General features: G+C 43.1%; 1 long non-coding RNA gene across 1 annotated transcript in view; it reads left to right on the top strand.

Annotated features, from left to right (window-relative positions):
* Window positions 1-25569, top strand: part of LOC144753498 (uncharacterized) — a 261760-nt gene that overhangs the window by 166254 nt on the left and 69937 nt on the right. The window contains exon 4 of the long non-coding RNA XR_013594389.1: window positions 25210-25346. This is a non-coding gene — a long non-coding RNA (uncharacterized LOC144753498). The remainder of the gene's footprint in view (window positions 1-25209; window positions 25347-25569) is intronic.

The raw sequence follows: 25569 nt of genomic DNA, 5'->3' as shown, positions 1-25569 counted from the left end.
TCATGAAGCCTAGTCCACTGCACACTTAGATACAATCCTCACCACCTAGGCTCCCCAGGAAAACCCAAACATGTACCTTTTTTCACCATATTAAAAAAATTACGCATGTAAGCGTCACGTCTTAAATCTCTGCACCACATTATACTTAAACATTTTAAATTCATCTATTTTCCCCAAAATGGTTTTTGACATCACATTTAGGAAACACAGCACAGATCATATTTACAACCATCTGCCTCACAGCAGGGATAAGACTGAGGCAAAAACTTTCACATGAAGCTTCACAATTTTACAAATTACAATTCCTCTATGCAAACAAACTCAATATGCTTCCTACCCTGAGTTAACACATATAACATCATTTTAAAGAGTCAAATTCACACCTGTGTCTAACAGTGCAGTCAGGGATAGGCTTCATGAAGTCTAGTCCACTGCACTCTTAGACACAAGGCTCACCACCTACGCTCCCCAGGAAAACCCAAACATGTACTTTTTTGCATCATATTTAAAAAGAGACACATGTAATTAGATGCGTCACTTTTTAAACCTCTGTGCCCCAATATACTCAAATATGTAAAAAACATTCATTTCCTCAAAATCGTTTTTAACATCACATTTTGGAAACACAGCACAGATCATATGTACAACCATCTGCCTCACAGCAGGGATAAGACTGAGGCAAAAGCTTTCACATGAACCTTCACAATTTTACAAATTACAATTCCTCTATGCAAACAAACTCAATATGCTTCCTACACTGAGTCAACACATATAACAGCATTGTAAAGAGTCAAATTCACACCTGTGTCTAACAGTGCAGTCAGGGATAGGCTTCATGAAGTCTAGTCCACTGCACTCTTAGACACAAGGCTCACCACCTATGCTCCCCAGGAAAGGCCAAACATGTACTTTTTTGCATCGTATTTAAAAAGAGACACATGTAATTAGATGCGTCACTTTTTAAACTGCTGTGCCACAATAAACTCAAATATGTAAAAAACATTCATTTCCTCAAAATCGTTTTTAACATCACATTCAGAAAAAACAGCACAGATCATATGTACAACCATCTGCCTCACAGCAGGGATAAGACTAAGGCAAAAGCTTTCACATGAAGCTTCAGAATATTACAAATTGCAATTCATCTATGCAAACAAACTGAATAGGCTTCCTACACTGAGTTAACACATGTAACATCATTGTAAAGAGTCAAATGCACACCTGTGCCTAACACTGCATTTAGGGATATGCTTCATGAAGTCTAGTCCACTGCACTCTTACACACAAGGTTCACCACCTACACTCCCCAGGAAAGACCAAACATGTACTTTTTTGCATCATATTTAAAAAGAGACACATGTAATTAGATGCATCATTTTTTAAACCGCTGTGCCACAATATACTCAAATATGTAAAAAACATTCATTTCCTCAAAATCGTTTTTAACATCACATTTTGGAAACACAGCACAGATCATATGTACAACCATCTGCCTCACAGCAGGGATAAGTCTGAGGCAAAAGCTTTCACATAAAGCTTCACAATTTTACAAATTACAATTCCTCTATGCAAACAAACTCAATATGTTTCCTATACTGAGTTAACACAGGTAACATCATTGTAAAGAGTCAAATGTATTTCTATTAAACATGCACACATAATCTTTATTCCTTTTAAAAAATGTAAAAACTATTTTTCCACCCAAAATCGTTTTTTACATTACATTTACAAAACACAACACAAGTCCTACATAGAAGCATTCCATGTCACGTCTAAAAATTCACAATTTCACAACATACATTTACTCTATGCAGTAAAAACTTTTTACCAAGCATTATCAAAAAGCATGACACAAAGCAACATTTAAAAACCACAATTTGCTTTCAAATCTTCTCCATAGAGTATACAAGTGTCTATGTATATTAAATGAATCATAACTCACCTTTACAAATTGTTTTGGAGATTCACAACAGTGTCAGATATACACACCAATATTTCTTTAGCAGAGCAAAAGGTATGTTCTCCAGGCACTGCAAACCATAAATGCACAGAAAACCTCTAACTCTACACAGATATTCCTCATGGTAACCAATGAAAACTCTTCCCTCTATACTTTCAAACCAACACCCTTCCCCTCCTCAGTCCTTTCTACTTGTTACCATAGCAACTCCCGCCTCACTGAGCTCCCAGGGTTAAAAGTTTATTGTACAATGTTGCAAATCACCTCTGCAAGGATGTTTGACCTGCAAATACACCAGCTTATCTGGTGTAAGGATTCTTTAAATTACTTTTTTTTTAACCATTCAAATCACTTCTTACACAGAACACAACCATGCACCCTAACTTTCAGTTTTCACCTATCTCATTCTACCAATCATTGCTTGTGATTCAAGAGCACTGAAACTCCAGTTTTTTTTTTTGCAAACTCCTATTATTCCAACTGCCATTTCTTCTCCACACTTCATCTGACTGCACCAGAACATCCTCTACCATGTATTCTGTCTGGATTATTGGACATAGTTATATCCACTGGGCTCAAAGGTATGCTAGAACCAGAAATTTACAAAACCTTGATTTACAAAATGTGAACATTAGATGGATTGGCCACAGAGGATTAAAATGTCACCAATTGATTCCATTGGTGAAAACCTTTTTGCATTTGCCACACCCTGACCTGTTAATTGTCCATGACTTGGGCACTTTGACTGGGGTAGGTCTGGAAATGCTTTTAAAGGACACCTTTGAGCAATTGATGGCACTTTTTCCACAAACTGCCTTGGTATATTCCAATATATGCCAAAGGCAGAAAGGGAAGTGGTCCAACCAATTTTGTCCACAATTTGAGAAAGCACAGAAACATGTGAATAAATCTGTTTCTGCTTACATGAGAGACTTTGGAATGGGTTCAATATACAACAACAACTTGCGTTACAACATGCAAGATATCTACAGAGCAGATGGTGTGCACTTCTCAGATGAGGGGAATAGAATATTCCTCCTGAATTTAAGACTGTGCATTGGTACCTACTTGTAGGTACCTAAATCAGCCACAGAACCCAAAAGCCCTTTTCAGGGCTACCCTAGCTCTGATCACTCCAAATGATTATCTTTTTCTAACTTTTTTCACTATTTTTCACCAAAATACGCTCCCCGGTGCGCGTACCGGGAGCTAACCCCGCGAAAAATAAAAAAAAAATATTTTTTTTGTTTTGGTCTATATGGGCCTCCTAACACCCCCTCAGAAAACCTAGGGGGTCAAGCAGTGCCTACGATGCCCCCTTATACCCATTCCCAACGTTGTTTGTGCTCCATTTTCTGACTGAAATGTACCGAAACACAAAATGGACGACTCTCGTAGCGCTGCCGGTACGCGTACCGGGGCGCGCACCGGGAAGCGCTCTAAAAATATTAAAAGTTAATTTACATCAAAACCATTGGAGACACTTTCACCAAATATAGAGTAGCTCATACTACAGACCAATCCTTACCATTTTCCCAAATTCAATAGATTTCCATTGAGCCATTTAGCCTGTATACCTCTCTAAATACCCTGAGGTAAATTACTTCACAAAAACACATCTGAAGTGTTAGAATTGACAACCAATTAAAATATTACTTTCAATTTCCACTTTTTTACCTGACATTTGATTGGTTATGTACCTGAATATATATAAAGAAAGAGAGGGAAACACAGCCATTTTGACTACTACTTCCTGAAGTACATTTCAAGAGCATTTTCACTCAGAACTTCAACTTCTTTTTAAAGGTAAGTTGTTATTTTGAAAACTGAAGTATATTGTGCACTTTAAGTTAATATGGAAAACTTTTTCTGATAGTTATATACTATCCCTCTGTAATAGTTATAGATTTAGATAGACTTCTCTGTTATAGTTATGGATGGATTTAGACTTGTCTTGTATAATTATGAATTTACTTAGGTTTCATCACATACACTTTTTTATAATTCTACTTCCAGCCTGATACCATACACTGCCCAAAGATAATTTCACTGTTAAAAAATCAAAACTACCTGTCTGAACTTAAACCCAACAGTGCCCTATCTCTACTGATATATTTATTTTTTTATGCAATTTACAGCAACATAATGGAAGGAGATCAAAATAAATGTAATATTTCATTCGAACTTGATCTTCAGGACAATCCAGAGGAAGAGAATAACGATTCAGATTTTTTGGATCAGTCTCTTGATGAAGAGTTTCTGAAATATGTGGAAGAAATGGAATCATGTAATCCAAATGAGGACATTCCCGATGACATAATGTTGGAAGTCTTATTAAATTTTGAAAAATCAGAGCAATAAATTTATATTTAATAATTAAAAATTGTTCCAGGCATTATTCTTTTTTATATGTAATCAATGAAATAGTACCAAAATGAATATAATATAATGTGAGACTTATAGTATACTGTGCAACTTTTTTGTTTTACATAGTAATTTTCCTCATAGATACTTCCTTTCTCCCACTATATTATCTCCAATGTGTATTTGACATCTCTTTTTCATCTCCTGCCTCCATGTTGTTTCTGCTTTCCTGACAGACTATGATATGGATTCCATATACCACAATAACTTCTGTAACAACATGCAAATTATCTACAGAGGAAACGGTGTACATTAAATTTAAGACTCAGCATTGGTACCTACATGTTGGTACTTAAAACACCCAAAAAACACAACAACTCTATTCAGAGCTACCCTACCTCTAAGCACTTTAAATTATTATTTTAGTGTTTCACTGAGTTTTCCCCATGTATGTGGCGGGGAGGTGTGTGTGGGGGATGTGTGGGGTGTGTCTGTGAGGTGTGTGTGTATTTCTGAGGGAGGATGAGATGTATAGGTGTGTGTAGGTGTGTGGGGTATGTGGGTGTGGGTGGGGATCTGGGTGTGTAAGGTGTGTGTGTGGGTGTGGGTGTGTGGGGTGTTTGGGTGTAGGTGGGGGTGTGGGTGTGTGAGGTGTGTGTGGGGTGTGTGTGGGTGTGGGGGATATGTGTGTAGGATGTGTGTGCATGTGTGGGATGTGTGAGCGTGTCTGTGAGGTGTGCGTGTGTGTGTTTGTGTGGGGGGGGAGGTGTGTCTGTGGGATGTGTGAGGTGTGTCTGTGAGGTATCTGTGTGTGCGTGTGAGTGTGGTGGGGGGGTGAGGTGTGTGTGTGGGATGTGTGTGTGTGTGGATGTGTAAGGTGTCGGTGTGGGGGTGTGGGGTGTTTGGGTGAGGGTGGAGGTGTGCGTGTGTGAGGTGTGTGTGGGGAGTGTGTGGGTGTGGGTGTGTGGGGTTGTGTGCATGTGGGTGTGTGTGGGACACACTTGTAGGTACCTAAAACAGCCACAGAACCCAAAAGCTCTTTTCAGAGCTACCCTACCTGTAATCACTCAAAATGATTATTTTATTATTTATTATTATGATTATATAATTTGTTTCACTATTTTTAATTATGGTACGCTCCCCGGTACGCTCACCGGTGCGCGTACCGTGCGCTCCCCCCGCAAAAAACGAAAAAAAAATAAAAAAATGTTTTGCCCCGCGGGACATTTTAATGGCCCCCACATCAAACCTAGGGGGTCAGGGGGGTCTACCCTGCCCCCTTTTGCTCATTTCCCCCTTTGATTTTGCCACCTCTTGTGTCTCGATCCTACCGAGACACAAGATGGCGGCCGCTGCAGACTCTTTAGAATGTTTACAGACACCCGAAAACCAATCAGCTTCCCGTGCGCAAGTCGCGTGGCGCGCCCGGAGCGCGCCCCGGTACGCGTACCGGGGCGCGCTTACAGATATATATATTTTTTTGAACCTAAATTACTTAAAATCCTCTGGAGCACATATCTTGAGACAAAGCAAAGGCACATCGGGCTACCAGTCCCTACAATTTTGCCAAGTTTGGTGAAAATCCATTCAGCCGTTCGGGCTAAAACTGCGACAGACCGCCCTATAGAAATTAACATGGGGAAAACACGTTTTGGGACCCCCCTTTTATCTCGGCCCCCGTTTGACGAATCCCCGCCAATCTTTCAGGGAAGGAGCGGAGCGCCGCAAGGCAAAGTTGCTGAAAAATTCAGCCTGATTGCTTAACCGGCGCCAAAGTTATTCCAAATAGAATGTTGCGATTTCCCTATGGAAATCGATCCTAACTGTATATACCTACTGGCGACCGCCAGTAGGTAATATATATATATATATATATATATATATATATATATATATATATATATATATATATATATATATTACCTACTGGCGATCGCCAGTAGGTATATATAGTTAGGATTTTTTCTCTATGGGATTTCTGAAAATTCTATGTCTAATAACTTTGGCGTTTGTGGACGGAATTGGCTGAAATTTTCAGGAAAATGGCACATTTTGTTTCTGAGCAGCCCCCGAAAATGTGGGGGGGTTTCGTCAAGGGGGGGCCGAGAAAAAAGGGGGGTCCCAAAACGCATTTTTCCCATTCATTTTTCCATAGGGCGGTTGGACTCACTTTTAGCTCGAACGGCTGAATGGATTTACATGAAACTTGGCAAAATTGTAGATATGGTTTGTCCGACGTGCCTTTGCTATGTCTCAATATATGTGCTCCAGTGGATTTTTAGAAATTAACGTTTAAAAAAATATATATTTCTGTAACAGCGCTCCGGTTAGCGCCCCGGTTCGCGTACCTGACGCGTAACGGAACTTCGCGAAGCGAAGCTGATTGGCTCTCCGGTGGCTGTCAACATTCTAAACAGTCCGGAGCGGCCGCCATCTTGTCTCTCGGTAGGATCTAGAGACAAGATGTGGTGAAAAACGAAGGGGGAAATGAAGGAAAGGGGGCAAGGTAAACCCCTCCTGACCCCCTAGGATTGATGAGGGGGATATTAAAGTCCCCCACGAGGCAGCGTAACGGGAGTCCGCCATCTTGTGTTTTTGGAGCGTCCGGTTCGCGTACCGGGTAGCGTCCCGGTAAGCGTAACAAGGGGAAAACCAAGAGAAACAGTAAAAAAAAATTAAGGGAATAGATTTCCAGCAAACTTTGAAAAATTGTAGGGACTGTTTGTTTGATGTGCCTTTGCAAGGCCTCAAGATATGTGCACGTGTGGATTTTGTCTAATTAAGGTTAAAAAAATATATATATCTGTAAGCGTGCTCTGGCGCGCTTACGTTACGGGTTTTGTTTGCGCTGAGAGATACGTCACGGTTATGCAACGCGCCATGAGGCGTCTCACGTGGCTACGTGATACGTCACGTAATAAAGAATATATTTTACAGATATAGATATTAGCTTTTAAAAAACCAATGAAATTCACTGAAAAAACCATAGGTTATAGACCATATATAGTTAGGAATTTGCATTTACAAAACCTTGAAAATTCACTGAAAAAACCATAGGTTAGAGACCATATATAGTTAGCTGAACATTTTATTGACATAAAACCAATGAAATTCCATATATAGTTAGTTACACTAACTATATATCACGCACTCGCAATCCACTGCTGATGATGTCACATATTACATCATTCATGACATGGTCAGTGACATCACTGATGACATCACTGATGACATCTCAAATGACATCACTGATGACATCACTGATGACATCTCAAATGACATCACTGATGACATCATGACACACCAATACCAGTTACTACATACGCACTCACTGATTCCTACGTCTACACACACATTCACTCATTCACCCATACAATCACTCATACATACAGTCACTCATTATTACAACACTATCATATGCACTCATACACCTATGCAGACACTCACACACTGCCACTCATCCATGGAGTTACTCACACACCTAGTCAGTCCTGTAAAGAATCAATCACACTTCGATTTCCTCATCTATACAGTTAAACACAGAACACCATACTTTTTCACACATATACTAACACATACTTACTCTCTTATACAATCACTGATACAAGTACACATTGATATGCACAGAGTCACACACCTCGCAGCCAGCCACACACACACTCAGTCTTCCATACATACACTCATTCTTCAATATGTAAAACATATTTAAACTTTACAAAAACACACAGACACTAGATGATGTCATCAGTGATGTCATCAGTGATGTCATTTGAGATGTTATCAGTGATGTCATCAGTGATGTCACTGACCATGTCAAGAAAGATGTAATATGTGACATCATCAGCAGTGGATTGCGGGTGCGCGATATATAGTTAGTGCAACTAACTATATATGGAATTTCATTAGTTTTATGTCAATAAAATGTCCAGCTAACTATATATGGTCTCTAACCTATGTTTTTTTCAGTGAATGTTCAAGGTTTTGTAAATGCAAATTCCTAACTATATATGGTCTATAACCTATGGTTTTTTCAGTGAATATATATATATATATATATAACCTACTGGCGGTCGCCAGTAGGTAGTTATAGTTAGGATTGGCTACCATAGGAAATCCGCAACATTCTATTGGGAATAACTCTGGCGCCGCTTGAGGAATTTGTGTGTAATTTTCCAAAATTTTGGCCAGCTCCGCTGTGCTCCTTCCCTGAAAGTTTCGGGGGGATTCGTGAAGTGGGGGCTGAGAAAAAAGGGGGGTCCCAAAACATGTTTTCCCCATGTTAATTTCCATAGGACGGTCTGACGAGTCTACAGCCCGAACTGCTGAACGGAATTACGCCAAACTTGGCAAAATTGTAGGGACTGGTACGCAGAAGTGCCTTTGCTATGTTTGCTGAAAATTGCTCCAGTGGTTTTTTTGAAAATTAACTTCAAAAACACATATATAGCTATAGGCGCGCTCCGAGCGCTCACAGGTGCGCGTGCCGGGGAGCGCACCGGGCGCGCTACTGGAGTGCGCGAGCGGAAAGCTGATTAGCTGTCGAGTGTCTGCCAACATTCTAAACAGTCCGGAGAGTCCGCCATCTTGTGTCTCGGTAGAATCGAGACACAAGAGGTGAAAAAGAAAGGGGGAAATAATTAAAAGGGGGCAGGGTAGACATTCCCTGACCCCCTAGGTTTTCTGAGGGGGGCCTAGAAGGACCCTGAAGGGCAAAAAAACTTCTTTTTTATTTTTTTTATTTTCGCGGGGTGAGCGCTTGGTGCGCTCCCAGGTGCGCGCTCCGGTACGCGCACCCTGAGGGCACCACGGGGAAAAACAGTGTAAAAAATAGAGTAAAATAATAAAGTAGAGTGTTTAGAGGAAAGTGATGCATTGCTGGAGTGTGTCACAAAAATGATGCAACTCCAGCAATGCATCCTTTCACATGGGGAAAGTCCCATGTGAAAGGGCCTGCGTCAGTCTTACGCCTGCTGTGAGGCAGGCGCAAGATTTAGACGCAATGGCGTCCTAAAAGTGACGCAGTGAAATCTCATAGATTTCACTGCGTCACTTCTACGACCCTTCCTTATGTCAATACGCCCCCTTTGCATACATTACACCTGGCGCAGGTATAATGTGGCGCAGGGGTTTACAAAGTGATGCATCTACCTAGATGCATCACTTTGTAAATATGACTCAACAAGGTGTATTTTTTACAGCACTGGTGCGTCACAAAAAGTGACGCACCGGTGGCGTAAAAGTGACGGATGGCCTCATAAATGAGACCTTCAGTCTTCTACTCATGCGTCATATTTAATGTATGATGCATTATGTCGCAAGGACTTACAGATACGTCAGTATTTCTGACGTATCTGCTGTGAGGCAGGCGCAAGATTTTGACGCAACGGTGTCCTAAAAGTGAAGCAGTGAAATCTCATAGATTTCACTGCATCACTTCTACGACCCTTTCTTGCGTCAATACGCCCCCTTTGCATACATTACACCTGGCGCAGGTATAATGTGGCGCAGGGGTTTACAAAGTGACGCATCTACCTAGATGCGTCACTTTGTAAATATGACTCAACAAGGTGCATTTTTTACACCACTGGTGCGTCACAAAAAGTGACGCACCGGTGGTGTAAAAGTGACGCATGGCCTCATAAATGAGGCCTTCAGTCTTGTACTCATGCGTCATATTTAATGTATGACGCATTATGTCGCAAGGAGTTACAGATACGTCAGTATTTCTGACGTATCTGTAAGCGCAAAAGTGATGCATTGCTGGAGTGTGTCATAAAAGTGACACAACTCCAGCAATGCATCCTTTCACATGGGGCCAGTCCCATGTAAAAGGGCCTGCGTCAGTCTTACGCCTGCTGTGAGGCAGGCGCAAGATTTTGACGCAACGGTGTCCTAAAAGTGACGCAGTGAAATCTCATAGATTTCACTGCGTCACTTCTGCGACCCTTTCTTGCGTCAATACGCCTCCTTTGCATACATTACACCTGGCGCAGGTATAATGTGGCGCATGGTTTTACAAAGTGACGCATCTACCTAGATGCGTCACTATAACTCGCGCGCCCGCAATCCACTGCTGATGATGTCACATATTACATCATTCATGACATGGTCAGTGACATCACTGATGACATCCGCGTGGAGTGAGTGCACCAGAGGTGTGCCTACGGCAAAACCGCCTGCACCCGTCTGCGCTTCAACCGCGCTCAGCGCTAGCCTCCCTGTTTGTTTCACATCCAGTCTGGTGCAGATTACACTGCACTTTAGCTCAGAGCTGCATACCTATAACACCAAGGGTAAGTAGGTACATTGTATTTGCTTAGATGTTAGCTCTTTTGCTAAATGTATGCAAACTATATGGCAGGAATACCAAGCTCAACTACCTAAGCCAGTGGTTCCCAAACTTTTTTGACCCGTGGCTCCCTTGACCTAATTGGCAGATGGCCGTGGCTCCCCACCATTTTTTTACCGGGGTGCAACGGCGCACCCTTTGGGAACCACTGGTCTACATGAAGAATCAAGCCTAGACGTGATGAAGGATTCAGAGAGTAGCCATCACTGTCATAAAACTTTATTTGCAATCACAAAGATCTTTTAAAGTACATCTCAATGCATACATAGAGTAGTATAAAGCACTCCCACTAAAAGTAACCAGACTAGAGAAAGGCTCAAGGAGCTCTGTGGTGTTACAAGAAGTTTACGTGAGGTGGGCACTGATCATGGGTATCCGCAGAAATGTTTGAGGGGGCACATTTTTAACTTCATCACCATCCCCTTTGCACCCTTTCCCCCTCTGCATTACACCCTTCTCCCCCTCCACCTTGCACCCTTCTCCCCCTTCCCCTTGTACCCTACTTCACCTCAGCCTTGCACCCTTTTCTACCTTGCACCCTTCTCCCCTCAGCCTTGCTCCCTTCTCCCCTCTGCCTTGCTCCCTTCTGCCCTCTGCCTTGCACCCTTCTGCCCTCTGCCTTGCACCCTTCTGCCCTCTGCCTTGCACCCTTTGCCCTCTGCCTTGCACCCTTCTCTACCTTGCACCCTTCTCCCCCTCCCCGTTGCACCCTTCTCCCTTCTGCCTTGCACCCTTCTCCCCTCTGCCTTGCACCCTTCTCCCCTCTGCCTTGCACCCTTCTCCCCTCTGCCTTGCACCCTTCTCCCCTCTGCCTTGCACCCTTCTCCCCTCTGCCTTGCACCCTTCTCCCCTCCGCCTTGCACCCTTCACCCCTCATTCTCTCCAACATGCAGCAGTCACGAGTGACGACCCCTCAACGAGGAGTGAGGTAAAGACAGAAGCTGGCAGAGTGCGGCTGCATCAGGGCATACGGCGCCCACCTAACGCTCTCCACCAGGCCTCTCACCCTGCACGCACCCAATGCTCTCCATCAGGCCCCTGAACCTGCACCCACCCAACGCTCTCCACCAGGCCCCCCACCCTGCACCCACCCACCCAACGTTCTCCACCAGGCCCCTGACCCCGCACCCACCCACCCAACGCTCTCCACCAGACCCCTGACCATGCACCCACCCTACGCTCTCCACCAGGCCCCTAACCCTGCACCCACCCACCCAACGCTCTCCACCAGGACCCTGACCCTGCATCCACCCACCCAACGTTCTCCACCAGGCCCCTGACCCCGCACCCACCCACCCAACTCTCTCCACCAGACCCCTGACCCTGCACCCACCCAACGCTCTCCACCAGGCCCCTAACCCTGCACCAACCCACCCAACGCTCTCCACCAGGACCCTGACCCTGCACCCAACGTTCTCCACCAGGCCCCTGACCCCGCACCCACCCACCCAACGCTCTCCACCAGACCCCTGACCCTGCACCCGACCCGAAAAGCACCAGTCACGTTACACAAGGATACATTCATGTATTCTGTTTTTGTAGGCGCTGGGAGATTAAGTGATTTGCCCAGAATGACATAGGATTCTGAGCTGACGTCAAGGGTCGAACCCGGGTTCCCCAGCTCCAAAATTGGCAGTTCGCAGTTTCACTACATTTTGAGGATAATTATATATTTTTTTCAGACCCACATCTTGCACAGCGGCGCAGCGCCCCTTGATTCCCTTTACGGCACACCAGGGTGCCGCGGCGCACACTTTGGGAACCACAGATGTCTGACATAGATTTTAAGAGTGTACTCCCTGGACAGGTTCTGAGCATGGGTAGAGGAGGGGAGAAGATGGAGATTGAGGTCAGAGCTACCCACTTTGGAACTGAGGAATCAGGTTTGATTCTGGTTTTGGCTCAACATCCTGTGATCCTGGGCAAATCACTTAATCTCTCCGTATCTAAAAAAGGAATATGTCCTTATGAAATGTCATTGGTGCTCATGTAAAGCACTCCAATATGTTTGGGTTGGGTTTGCTCTATATAAAAATTGAGGGGGAAAAAAGGAAAAAAAATAGTTTAATTTACTCTTTCAATGCTATTTGCATCTAAATAACCAAAGGTGCTCATGACTCCACAAGGAGCATGACCCCCTCCTGTGCTGCAACACCTTCCTTTCTGCCACTGACCGGCATCTCTTTCACAGCTCAACAGCAGCTGAAAGAGTTGATTGCCTTTTTAATGGTTAGAACTGCCAGGCGCCAAAATGCGGGATTATGGGCATCATCTTTTGCCTTTAAGTAAGAAGTGCCTGGATCTTCATTTGCAGGCGGGCCTCACAGCTATGCCTTTAGCCCCCCCCCCCCCCCCCGCCGCCGTGATGCTCTGCTTCAGAAAGGCAGAAACTAGGGGCAGAGCAACCTATTCATCACGGAGGCGAGGGGGGCGAAAGTGACACATTCTTAGTGTGACTTTCACACTCCCTTTCCTACATCGGCGCGGCACCCCTGGCTCCTGATAACGGCGCACCAGTGCGCCGCGGCGCACAGTTTGGGAACCACAGACCTAAGCTGCTGTTACATACCGCTAATAAAAGCCCCCCTATCCGCCCCTCTAACCCCATAAAAAAAGCAAACATGCCAATATGATGTGCTCTTTTAAATGTCAGAGTCACTGGTGAAGCATACCGTTGAATGCGCTGGGTTTCTAGAAAGCCAGCAGCTAGATATATCATTTGTGATTGAAACCTGGAGCGATTCTGCTTCAGGATCAGATTTAACAGAGGCCGTTACTTCCGGATTGGCCTGCCACACATTAGACAGACCCCTACAGAGGGGAGGAGGCTTAGCTATAATACACCATGAATCAATGTTAGCCTCATTTAGCATTGCACCCTCAGTTGTTTGTGAAGCGCTTTCCTTTTGCATACAACTAACTAAGCATCAGTCTTTTAAGGTAATCATATTCTATCGGACCCTGGGCCTGAGAAACCTTTTTATAGCTAATGTGGGATCCCTACTGGAAGAAGGACTCAGCGTTAACAATTTCACAGTGCTAGGTGATTTTTAACTTGCACATCAAATCCACAGCAGACACTGACACTGAATGCCTTATATTGGATATTATGGCTAGTGCTGGCCTTTTACTACTGGTTCAAGGGTCCACACACGATGCTGATCATACACTGGATGGTAGTTCTTCCTATCACACTCTACTTAAACATCAAGGCTCTCTGCCTCTGACTTGGTCTGACCATAATGCTGATATCTTTGAAATAACCCTCAAACTAAGAATACAGGCCCACATTATTGCTCCCAGGCCACTTAAACCTCGCCCGTGGAACAGAATACATTCTGACCAGCTCATGCATCAGCTCTGTGCATCTCAGCTGACCCTCCATAAGATTTAGAAATTGTTACCTCCATGTACCCCAGATGGCTTCACTCTGCATCCTCCGCTCTTGCTCCAGAAAATTTAGCTCACTCTGAATGCGGTTACCCCACTGCTCTTTGGTAATCAGACAAACTTAGGAAACAGAAACAACTTTGCAAACGTCTACAACGTTTATGGAGAAAGGACTATAGTGGCCTAGAAAAGGTCTAATATAAACAGTGCCTGGCCATTTATAAAAACCTTTCTTGTCAGAGAAAAATCGATGTATTACACCAAACAGATAGAAGTTGCAAAGCATTCTTCTAAATTATTGTTTAGGACAGTATCTAAACTGACAGTGTCACCCTGTAAGAATTAGATCACTAGCAGTCAATTGCTTTGTGAAGACATCGCAAAGTTCTTTTTAAACAAAGTGAAATATATTTACAATAAGTTCAAAAGCCCACAGGACGAGAGTTGAGGAGGTACACTCACAGTTGAAGATTGAAAGAGAACAGCCAACACAGTCCTCACAGACTGCTCTCACACAACCTAATCCTTGGTCTAATCCATGCTGCCAAGTCCAGTTCCCCACTGGATCCATGCCCGCCCCAGAGGTGGTTAAAATGGGTCCAGAATTAATGGCTAAAAACCTAACCACTTCATTTTAATTTGATGTTTAAAACTAGTCAGTTTCCCAAAGCATGGATGGGGGATACCATACTGCCTTTAACAAAAAAAATTGCCTAAATCCAAACGATCCTAACAACTTTCACCCCATCTCACGACTCCCACTGCCTGCTAAGTTAGTTGAAAAGGCCATGAACACCCAACTATCAGACTTTATCCAAGGAAATCAGCTGCTAGATGCTGTGCAGTATAGCTTTAGAAGTGGTCACAGTAAGGAACTACTCTGATCATATCCACAGAAGAAATCAGAGACATTTGATGCCGGGGGAAATGCAGCCTTAGTATTGTTAGATCTCTCTGCAGCATGTGATACGGTCTATCATGATCTTTTGATGGACTGTCTAGCAATGATTGGAGTGCAAGGGTTAGCGCTGATCCTGTTGCAATCCTTCCTTTCCAAAAGAAAACAATTGGTAGCCCTGGACTCATTTGTTTCAGATCTTTTTTCACTCCCACATGGGTCCTCCCTCAGCCCCATACTTTTTAATGTGTATATGTCATCCCTGGCTCCCCTGACAAGATCATTCAGTTCCGCAAATACATTTTAGGATGATGCCACACAAATAGTTGTGTCATTATCCAGCCAGGACACAGACACAGGTAATAGATTTCACGACTGAATGCGGGCCATCAGCTCTTGGATGAGCAATAGCATCTTCAAATTAAACCAAGGAAAAATAGAAGTCATTCTTTTTAAAAAATAAGGCTTCCTTCTGGTCACCACACTGGTGGCCAGATGAATTAGGCTATCTGCCCATGCCAGTGAGGAAAGCCAAACACCTGGGTGTCCAAATGGACAACACACTCCCCTTTGGGGACCAGGTAAATTCAGTCACAGCCTCCACCTTCCTCACTCTGAGGAGGATTAAAAAGATTCTTCAGTTCATTCCTTGTGAGTCACAAAAATCTGTTGTCACCTCACTGGGAATGTCAAAATTGGATTATTGTTATGGTCTCTACTTAAACATACATCAACAACATCTCAACAAATTGCAAATGCTACAAAATGCTGCGGCCAGGCTTTTGTCTGGTGCACCCAAGTTTAAGTCAGTCACAAATGAAATTCAGAAACTTCATTGGCTCCTGATGATGTACCGCATCAAATTTAAGGCCCTTAGTACAGCCTTTGAGGCACTTCACAATATAGGCCCCTACCACCTTAGGCAGAATGTTAAGTGGTATGAACCCAACAGAACACATCGTTCTTTGGGATCTAAAAAGCATGTTGTTCCAAATTCACGAGTACTAACTGGGGTGGCAGAAGTTTCATCACTTGCACAGACATGGAATGGAATTCAGCACCAGTTTTTTATTAGATGTTTCCCCAATCTGCTTGCCTTCAGACAGGAGCTGAAATTATGTCTTTTTAACAACTATGCCCAGGCTTCTTTTTAGTTTTTGTCCAACTCTGAATTAGCGCCAGGACATCTTCAGGTAATCGAACGCTTTATAAGTATATTGAACATAACAAAACATAACTAGACCTGGGTGGTAAACTCCGCTCTGTTTGCGGAGTGTGTGGAATTTTCAGTACTCCGCGCAGCACGTGGAGTTCTCAAAAACTCCTCCTCGCATTGCTGAGCAGACTTTTTTCCCTCACTCGCCAACGTCAAGTTACTGAGCGCTAGTGACGAAAATACACCTCTTGGCCAGATTTCTCAATGCGGGCAGTCAGATTTCTCAAAGCAGGAGATAGCGGATGGTTGCAACTGCTCGTGTTAACAAACCTTTGCGTTGAGAAAGCTGCTGCTTGTGTAGAAAATCTACCTGAGCGGTAAGAAAGGAAGCAACACCCTCTTGCAATGTGCATGGTGCCGTTGGTGCTGATTTTACAGCGCAGGACAAACACCTGGGGCTGAAAATCAAGGCGAACGGCATGACCAAACACACTCTACTGCTTGCGGTACTCTGCATAGACCAGTGGAGTTTTTGGTCACTTTGCGGAGTTCTGCGTAACTCCGCACAGGCCTAAACATAACACATATATTGTATGCAGTGTCTAAAGGCATGGCACACATGAGGTGTGCCATGTAGTGTCTTTACTTTTGTCTGTACCATGTCATACAGTCTGCAATGGCAGTTTGCATGAGTGTGGTGTGGGGTCCCTTAAGGTGGCACAATGCATGCAACAGCCATTAGGGACCCTCGTTAGTGCCCATGCCCTAGATACCAGTGGTACCATTTACTAGGGACTTACAGGGGTGCAAGAGTATTGCCAACTGGGGGAAGAATTGTACAGTTTTAGGAAAAGAGATCTGTCACTGGAGACCTCGTTAGCAGGAACAAAGTGCACTTCTGTCGAAATTGCATCAATTACCAGACAAAAAGTTGGGGTGACCATGTCAAAAAGGGGCACTTTCCAACATGCTAGACACACAAGGATTTCTGCAGGATGTGTTTTTAATTAAGGAAATCAAAAGAGGGAGTGAAGAGGTGGTGCCAGGTTGTGTTTTTAAGCCATATGTTACTGTCAAGCAGCACCCTCACCCCTACATGTCAACACCAGATGTGGCTGCACCTGTTGCACCACCCTAAAGCCTGCCCTGCAATGGAGCTGTTTCATAGTGTTCACACTGATCCTAACAGGTTTTTCAGTTAGACAGCAACTTACATCATTAGCATGGTCAAACCTTAGCGTGAAACGCACTTGATCAAGAAGATCATATCATGATTGAGGTGAAAGTTCTGCAGTTTCATCAGTTTTACAAGAATCAAATAACTGTCAAAATAGCATTACTGTTTTCAATTATTCAATCATTTGGGCTTGTAGAGCGCTGCTTATCACCCGTGAGAGTATCCGGGCGCTGGGTTCTTGCTGGGATCAGTTGAAAAGCCAGGTCTTGATTCCTTTTCTGAATTCAAGGAGAGAGGGTGATGTGTGGAGGTGCAGGGTGAGGTTGTTCCAGGACTTGGTGGTGAGGTAGGAGAACTGTCTTCCAATGTTGCTACAGTGGATGCGGGGCACATGAGTGATGGTGAGGGAGGTGGAGTGCTGGAGTCTGGAGGGTTGGTGGAAGTTCAGGCAATGGTTGATGTATGCTGGACCTTAATCATGTAGGGCCTTGTAGGTATGTGTCAGCATCTTCAATTGGCATCTTTTCTGGATGGGGAGCCAGTGGAGGTTTGTTAAGTTGGACTATTCAGAGGCAGAGACGCATATCCAACGAAGTTTCAGGTTTATTCTTCAATTAAGTACAACAGCCACATCCAGCAGTGCCACATCCTCAGAGGCTCGGTCAGCATCTGACAGCAACCGATCGAACCTCCGGGGATGTACGCTCCATGCACGAGTGAAACAAAGAATGTCATTAACATCAATGGTTACATTAGGCGAATACAGCAAGTTTAAACAGTAGCAATATTATAACTATTGCAAAGTTCCTGAGGTGGGGGTGATGTGGGTCCATTTGGGAATGTCGAGGATGAGTCTGGCGGCTGAATTCTGTATCCTCTGGTGCTTCTTCAGGAGTTGAGTGGTGAGTCCTGTGTAGAGTGTGTTGCCATAGTCCAGCCTGTTGGTGACTAGGGCTTGAGTGACTGCTTTTCTGGTGGTGAGGGGGAGCCATATAAACATCTTTCATAGCATGCAAAGGGTGTGGAAGACAGGCAGAGGAGAGTACTTTGATCTGGCGCTTCATAGTTTGTTTGCTGTCCTGGATGCTGCCGAGGTTGTGGGAGTGGTCTGTTGGAGTGGGTCCGAGTTCGGAAGGCCACCAGTTGTTGATCAATGGGGAGGTGTTGTTCCTAAAGATCAATAACTCTATCTTGTCCGTGTTGAGCTTCATGCAGTTGGTCTTCATCCAGTCGAGGAGGCTGTTGAGGTCAGTGGGATGGGGTTTCGAAATTTCTGTAGATGGTGGCTATCTTGTGGAAGTAGACTGCCAGGGTGTTGCAGAGTTCATGAGAAGGAGAGATTGTGTTCTCGGTGGCTGATGAGCAGGAGAACTCTCTGACAATGCTGAAGAGTTTCTTGCTGTGGTTGGAGCTAGCTTCAATGCGGTCCGCAAAGAATGCATCTTCTTGTGTCTCTCAGGTGTTAATGGTATTTGTTGAGGGCTGGATTGAAGGTGGCTATGTCTGTGGGATCTTTGCTGGTGCACCACTGTCTTTCTGGGCGTTTGTAGTTGCATTTCATGGTCCTGAGTTATGGTGTATACCAGCTCGCTTGTTAGGTGGCTCTCCTGGTCTTGCCATGCTTGATCGTGGAGACTCTGTCATTGCACTTGGTGATCTAGGTAGAGAGGTTCTTGATGGCCTGTTTCAGGTTGGTTTTGGGAGTTGGATGGAAGGTGTTGAGGGGGATCTGTCTATTGAATCTCTGTCACTTTGTTCCAGTTGTGGTGGGAGGAGCTGGGAGGCTTGGTGGTGCTGCATGGGGATCCTGTAATGGTGAAGTGGACGATGGCATTGTCAGTTCAGGTGAGTTCGATGACATGAATGTACTTGACTGTGTTGCTGGCAGTGAAGATCGGGTCCAGCATGTGTCCTGTGCTGTGAGTGGGGCTGGGGACCAGTTGTGTGAGGCTGATGTTGCTCATGCTTTCCAGGAGGTTGGCAGCGTTTATGTCTTTAAAATCGTTGAGCTGGAAGTTGAGGTCACCAAGCAAGATGTAGTGCTTGAAGTCGATGGCAAATGTGTTGATAAATTCAGTAATAGCGTTGTAGAAGCCAGGGAGTTTTCCGGTGGCCATTGATTTGGAGTTGGAAATTGAAGTGTTCCATGATCGGTGTGGTGTAACAGATGGTTTCTTTGTGAATGATGGTAATGCCGCCTACGTGTTTGTTGGTGCGGTCCAGTTGTATCATCTTGTAGCAACTGGGCATCATGGTGGCAATGTCAGGGGTGCAAGCGGTGTTGAGCCAGGTCTATGTGATGAAGATTACATTGGTGGTGTGGTGAGGGTGGTGATGGTGTCCCAGATTTCGGTGGCGTCTTTGCAGAGTGATCGAGAATTGAGCAGGAGGCAGTGGAGTAGTTCTGGGTCAATCGTGGTCGGTGAGGTGAGTGGAGCGATGGTTTCTGTGAGGGCGGGAGGTCCTGAGTTGCAGGTGGAGTGACAGTGGTTGGCAGGAAAAAGGTCCTACCATTGATCGAGGAAATGTGAGGCAGCAGTTGTCAAGGGTCCTGAGTTCTGCGGAGGAGTATCTGTGGGTGGCTGAAGCACCAGGGTTCCTGGTGCTGGGTGTGGCCCAGGTACTTCAGCGTGACAGTGGCGCAGCCACACTGCGGCCTCCATTAAGTAGGTCCTGGGAGGGGTGCATAGCACTGAGTGTCTGGAAGCGGGAGGGAGAAATTGGCACAGTAAAGGGCAGAAAACAAATAACAGTATGAGCAAATAAGGCAGAAATTATATTTATTACAGGTACAGGGGCAGAAAAACAACAGTGAGCAAATGGGCTGAAATATAGCTAGAGGAATGAAGTGAGCAGATAAGGCTACAATAGAACTTACTTAGCAGCACAGAAAAAGACAATAAGCATCACAATCAAATGGTAATACAGTCAAAACAAAGCAAACACATGGCAGGACACCAGGTAAGAACAGAGACCGTATGCAGAGTCAGGGAGATCTGCTTTGGGCAAAGTGGATCAGGAACTGCTAACAATTGTTTTCTATTGGGATATTCAAATAGACACCTTCACTGGTACATTGTAGAGTACATTTCAATTTACACATGAGGCCCCTCTCTTGGAGGTATAGGGCTAAAACACAAAGGCAGGATTGTCAATTATTTGATCCAATGAGATAGACACTAGATCGGTAATGTAGTGAGAAATGTGTGAGAAATTACAACTGCATCAATCAATACTTCTAAGACAGGTAGTGAGGGAAATTCAGATGGTTTCAAAACAGATCTAGTAGCACTGGTACCAATAAGGCATGGGATGGGCTTTCTGTTAATGGCACGTCATATGGCCCCTTCAGATATACAGAGATTAAAGCATTGACAGAGCAGTTGGTTCTCATTGGCCTGTCCAAAAATTTTGAGAATTAATTTTGTGGAAGAGAAATTAATTCAGATTGCTTCGGCAGGTCAAGTGAGTTCTGGGAAACATTTGAATAGTCCCTTTCCTAATGACCTAACTTACCACTATTGAAATATGAGGAGCCTTTCTAAAGACATTAGCTTAGATTTAGAAAATTATTTCTTTTACTTTTGTATAGCAACAGAAGGATTTGCAACTGAAATTAATTAATAAAAAACCCTTTGTTTGACACCAATGTAAATGGTTTGCAGCTGCTTCTGTTCAGGAAAAATCCCTTGACCGAATGTTGCCCAAACAGCTTAATGTGCGGTATCCATAGTATTAACAATACTAGTATAACAGTAAAACATGTTTTTCAATGAGGATGGTAGTCAGCAGGTGTTATCCTTTGTTCTGTTTGCAATTATTGTTCTTGGTTCAATCAGGTGTAACAGGACATACTTTTACAAAGTGCTTTATAAGCCCAACACGAGGTCTGTGTATCCCTCCAGGTTGCCTCTGTGGTTATGTCCAATTGATAAAATAGCACAAAATACAACTACTGGTATTTGGATGGAAGCTGGCATCACACGCATAGGTGACTTGTACAATGGGGCAGACATTACAATAGCATCCTACCCCAATAGGACAATTTGTAACCTTCAATGACATGACCATACAATAAAGAAAGCACGACCGTAACACATGGAAGTTTGCACAAACCATGAAATGTTAGAAGCAATGTTGGGACTGTGCTGCCTCAGAAAGGCAGTGTATACGCTATCCTCCACTTTACTACTGGTGTCAAAACTACACCTCCAAGATTGAGGGAAGCATGAATGACTAGATTAAATAAGAACATATCCGAGCAAGAATGGAAACAATTCCTGGCTTACCCGAAAATAGTGGTGCAGTGTTGTCGCTCTGTCTATTCAACCTTAAATTGTGTCCTCTGCTTATTGCATTTGGAAACATTGTATACAGGTAGCATGAAAATGTATGGAATTTAGCATTATGTGCTAAAAGAACTGATCAGACGGCGAAGCACTGGCCCCTTGAAATTGATAATTCCACTTGGAATATTTTTGATGCTTACCTGCTATTTTGCAGTAAACTCGTGCTAAACTTCAATTAGCTTTCCCAGCTGTCTGATGTCTTTCACAGACTTGGTGCATGCCAGAGTTGAAAATGTTTCACTTCATACATTGTGTAAATCTTAGTTCAAATGTGTTATTTCCTTTTTGTGACAAACTACGAATGAGAATAAAGGAATAAGAATAAGAATGAATAGTCTGGAATGAAATAGTCAGAACCAAATAACACGGCAAACACAACTCTTAGAATGATCCAGGGAAATAGGTTAGAATACCAAACAGGGAATAGTTGAAAATATTGGGACGTTTAAAAATAACCTACAGAGAAAAAGGACAGATGCACTCTCACTCCTGACAGCACCACGCGTTGCTAGCTGTTTTCATGCGCTCGTTAATGGATGCTCCTCAGGTTGTAATTGCAGTGCTTCAGTCACCAGTATCGAGGGGCGTTTTGGCACCAATCCAGTTGAACAGTGATGCAAATGGTTAAGGAGGCGGCTTTGACAACATATTATGGTGACTCGCACCCGCTCTTTCACCATTTCTGTATCACAATCGACAATTTTATTTGTCTCTATGTTATACTACCAAGTTTTACTACAACTTGGTAGTAGCCATTTTATTGCGGCACAGCGGAATTTAGACATGTGACAAGCACTGTATATTTAGATCTTTGGAGCAGGCACATAAACCCACTGAGCTACTTTTCCAATCTTTGGAATAATGTATTTCAGCAAAATGGATTCTACTGTATTTTGCCTTTTGCTGCGGAGTGATATAATAATATTAATAATAATATAAAGTTAGGGCAACTGAACCTTATAATATACACACGTTATCGTCGGTAATTAAGAGACTTGGCAGACTTGCAAACGGCCATACAGTGAGCCAGTGTTCAAGCAGAGATTTAAAACCTCAATTCTGCACTAGCACAATATAGCCTCAAAACTAAAACACAAGAATATGTCTATCCTACGCACATCTCTCCTTGTATTTATATATTTCATGCAATGAAAGCATATTGTCTTCTTAACACATTTTACTGAACATTTTGGCCCTTTGTTTGCTGTCTCCATGAACATACACACAGTATATAACATTATTTTCTCTTTTGAGATGCAACAGGATCCATAAATACAGAGCAGATTTAAAAAGGAAAGTAAAACCTTCTAAAATCCCTCCAAGCTATATTCATTCACAAGTACAAGCCTGCTGAACGCAACCCCGCTGAAATATGCTATCGTAATAACTATGTCAACAAGCACCTCATCGTGTCTCTGAAGGTGATGTTTGGCAAGTGTTGTTTTTGAATGTATTGACTGTTGCCATGGAAGTGCTGAAAATGTTCTTACTATGAACCATATCCTCAAGTTATACTTAACGATCAGTTCTTGCAAGCTCGACTATGCAGCTCTCTTCAATCCACAGCATGAACTGGGGAATGGAATGAGTTACTTGTGAGCTAGTGAGAGTGTACAATTGGCTGAATCTTTTAATAAGTGAGCGAAGAAGTAACTTTTGACCTTACTTCCTCTGTCATGGTGGAATGTTCTGTCCGACAGAGTGGTGCATGACCATTCTCCATATTTAGAGATTGGTTCTTTATCACTTCTAAACACCAAGACAGAGGAAGGTTCTTTGGACATCCTTTCCACCTCTGTTAGCAGTTCAGCCTACCTCTGTCGGTGGGTATGTGGCCATCACTGCTGGTGTGGCGAAACATCGTTCCCATATTTAGAATTGTCTGCCACCATAGTGTGACAAAGGAGCCTTTGTGACTCAGAGTGAAAAATGTCAAAATTAAGTGGGCGATCTGGAAACCATACTTGTACATCTGCTGCCTCCCCTACAAAAGAGATCTCACAAACAAACCAAACTATTTACTACTCACAACACAGACCTGTGCTGTTCCACAGTAGAAGCCACTACCGTGGAAGGCATGATAATTACTAACTTTTCTGAGAAAAATATAATCATAAAGGTGAATACAATTATGAGGGTAGAGCCACAGTTGTCTGGCGTTGAGGTGCTGAACATAATCATGAACAAGTGTAGGGCGAGTGTGGTCCAGAACAGCGGATCAGTTAAATGTGATGTCCAATGTGAAACATAAGACAATACTGTTAGACCCAAAATGGAATATGTCAAAATAGCCCATACATATTGGTTTAACACCTCGAGATGGCTGATGGCTTCTCGAAAAAAGGTAAAAACATGGCCCTTCCCTAAAGTCTAACTGCCCCAGAATAAAATGTCCACCTATCCAATCCCATGATGCATACCGTTCCAGTTATACTTGATAGCGCCAGGATGCCCGTAGGGTTGCCGAGCGCTTTATAAATACCATAAATAAATAAATAAGATATTCTGTCACATTTTATTAGTATACGTTTCTTAATTATTTGCCACATTTAAAAATATGTTTTGTGTGGAGTGAATAAAAGATCTTGAGTGCCCACATTAAACATGGTGGTTTGCCTTCTGAGGACATGTGATGACAGTGCCCCGTAAAACTACTGTGATCTCGAGCAGAGAGGAGTAGATATATATATTTATACACACACACACACTTAAATCACGTAAAGCCAGCCCTGTAATCAGTGCAGGCAGTTAATTAGAGGGAGGTGTTATTCTTAATACTTATAAATGAAAGAAAAAATATAAGTACCTACGTTTTTTAGCAATAACAGACATCGTAAATTGCACAAGTAATTTCTAAAATAATATATTTAACATTTTAAACAATTTCACTTTTCAAAACAAAAATGTATTCCTATCTTATGCCACACATGACTGCATCAACAACATAAAGCACAATTAGGACAGACATTATTATATGGTCAGACCCTGTGCAATGTGAGGGCCATTACATGTTGGTCTAAAACTCTGCATATATTCCATATCAACAAGTACACAATTCATCAGCATGCTACAAACACCAGCCAAATTATTGATCGTATTTCCACATCCATATAGGAGATGCATTCAGCCAAGTTGTCAACAACAGCATCACAATGTGCTAAATGCAATATTGTTTTACATAATTCCACAAGTCTAGTTTGGCTATTTTGTTCCCTCTATTACAAATGTTGTGAATATACTATTTTTGGGAAACTCAATTGTATATTAAAGTAGTATATCTACAATACGGTATGTGGCTCATCATTCACATTTCAAATTGAGAAGCTTGTCCCCGAATATCAATATGTGTCTAAATCAGGTACAGCTATAAAAAAATAAGTAATACATACTTTTTAAAATAGAACATACTATTATTTAAAAATTATATGTATATACTATACAATGAGTATTAGAAAAGTCAAGAAAAATAGTTACAAAATATGTTTATATGTGTGTAAAAGCAATGCGATTTCAAACAATGACATTAAATGATAATACTCATGCTAAAATAAATGTTTATTTTGTAGCAGTAAATCAAGTCAACAGGGTACTGAGTACATGCAACTGTACAGACCGCCTGCAGAAGGAACATCACATTCTGTCAGTGGGAGCAGTAGCCCTCCTGCCGAATCAGACAGACAAGAGGAAACACCAAAGCAATCAGGTTTGTCTCATCTGCGCCCAATCACTCTCACAGGTGCCAGCAACACGATTGCATCTAGTAGTGTCCATTCTTCAACATCAGCCACCACAGTTGGGACAATGACCAACACCATTTGCAATGTGGGGACCCCTACCTTACCTCTTTTCTAATAAGGCAAAGCACAAGAACATTGTCAGAAAGACAAGGGAGACTTGTGGCCACAACCAAAAGCTGTCCAATGCTG

Source organism: Lissotriton helveticus, chromosome 5_1 (assembly GCF_964261635.1).
Source record: "Lissotriton helveticus chromosome 5_1, aLisHel1.1, whole genome shotgun sequence".
Taxonomy (NCBI): domain Eukaryota; kingdom Metazoa; phylum Chordata; class Amphibia; order Caudata; family Salamandridae; genus Lissotriton; species Lissotriton helveticus.
This window is presented reverse-complemented; position numbering and strand designations above follow the sequence as displayed.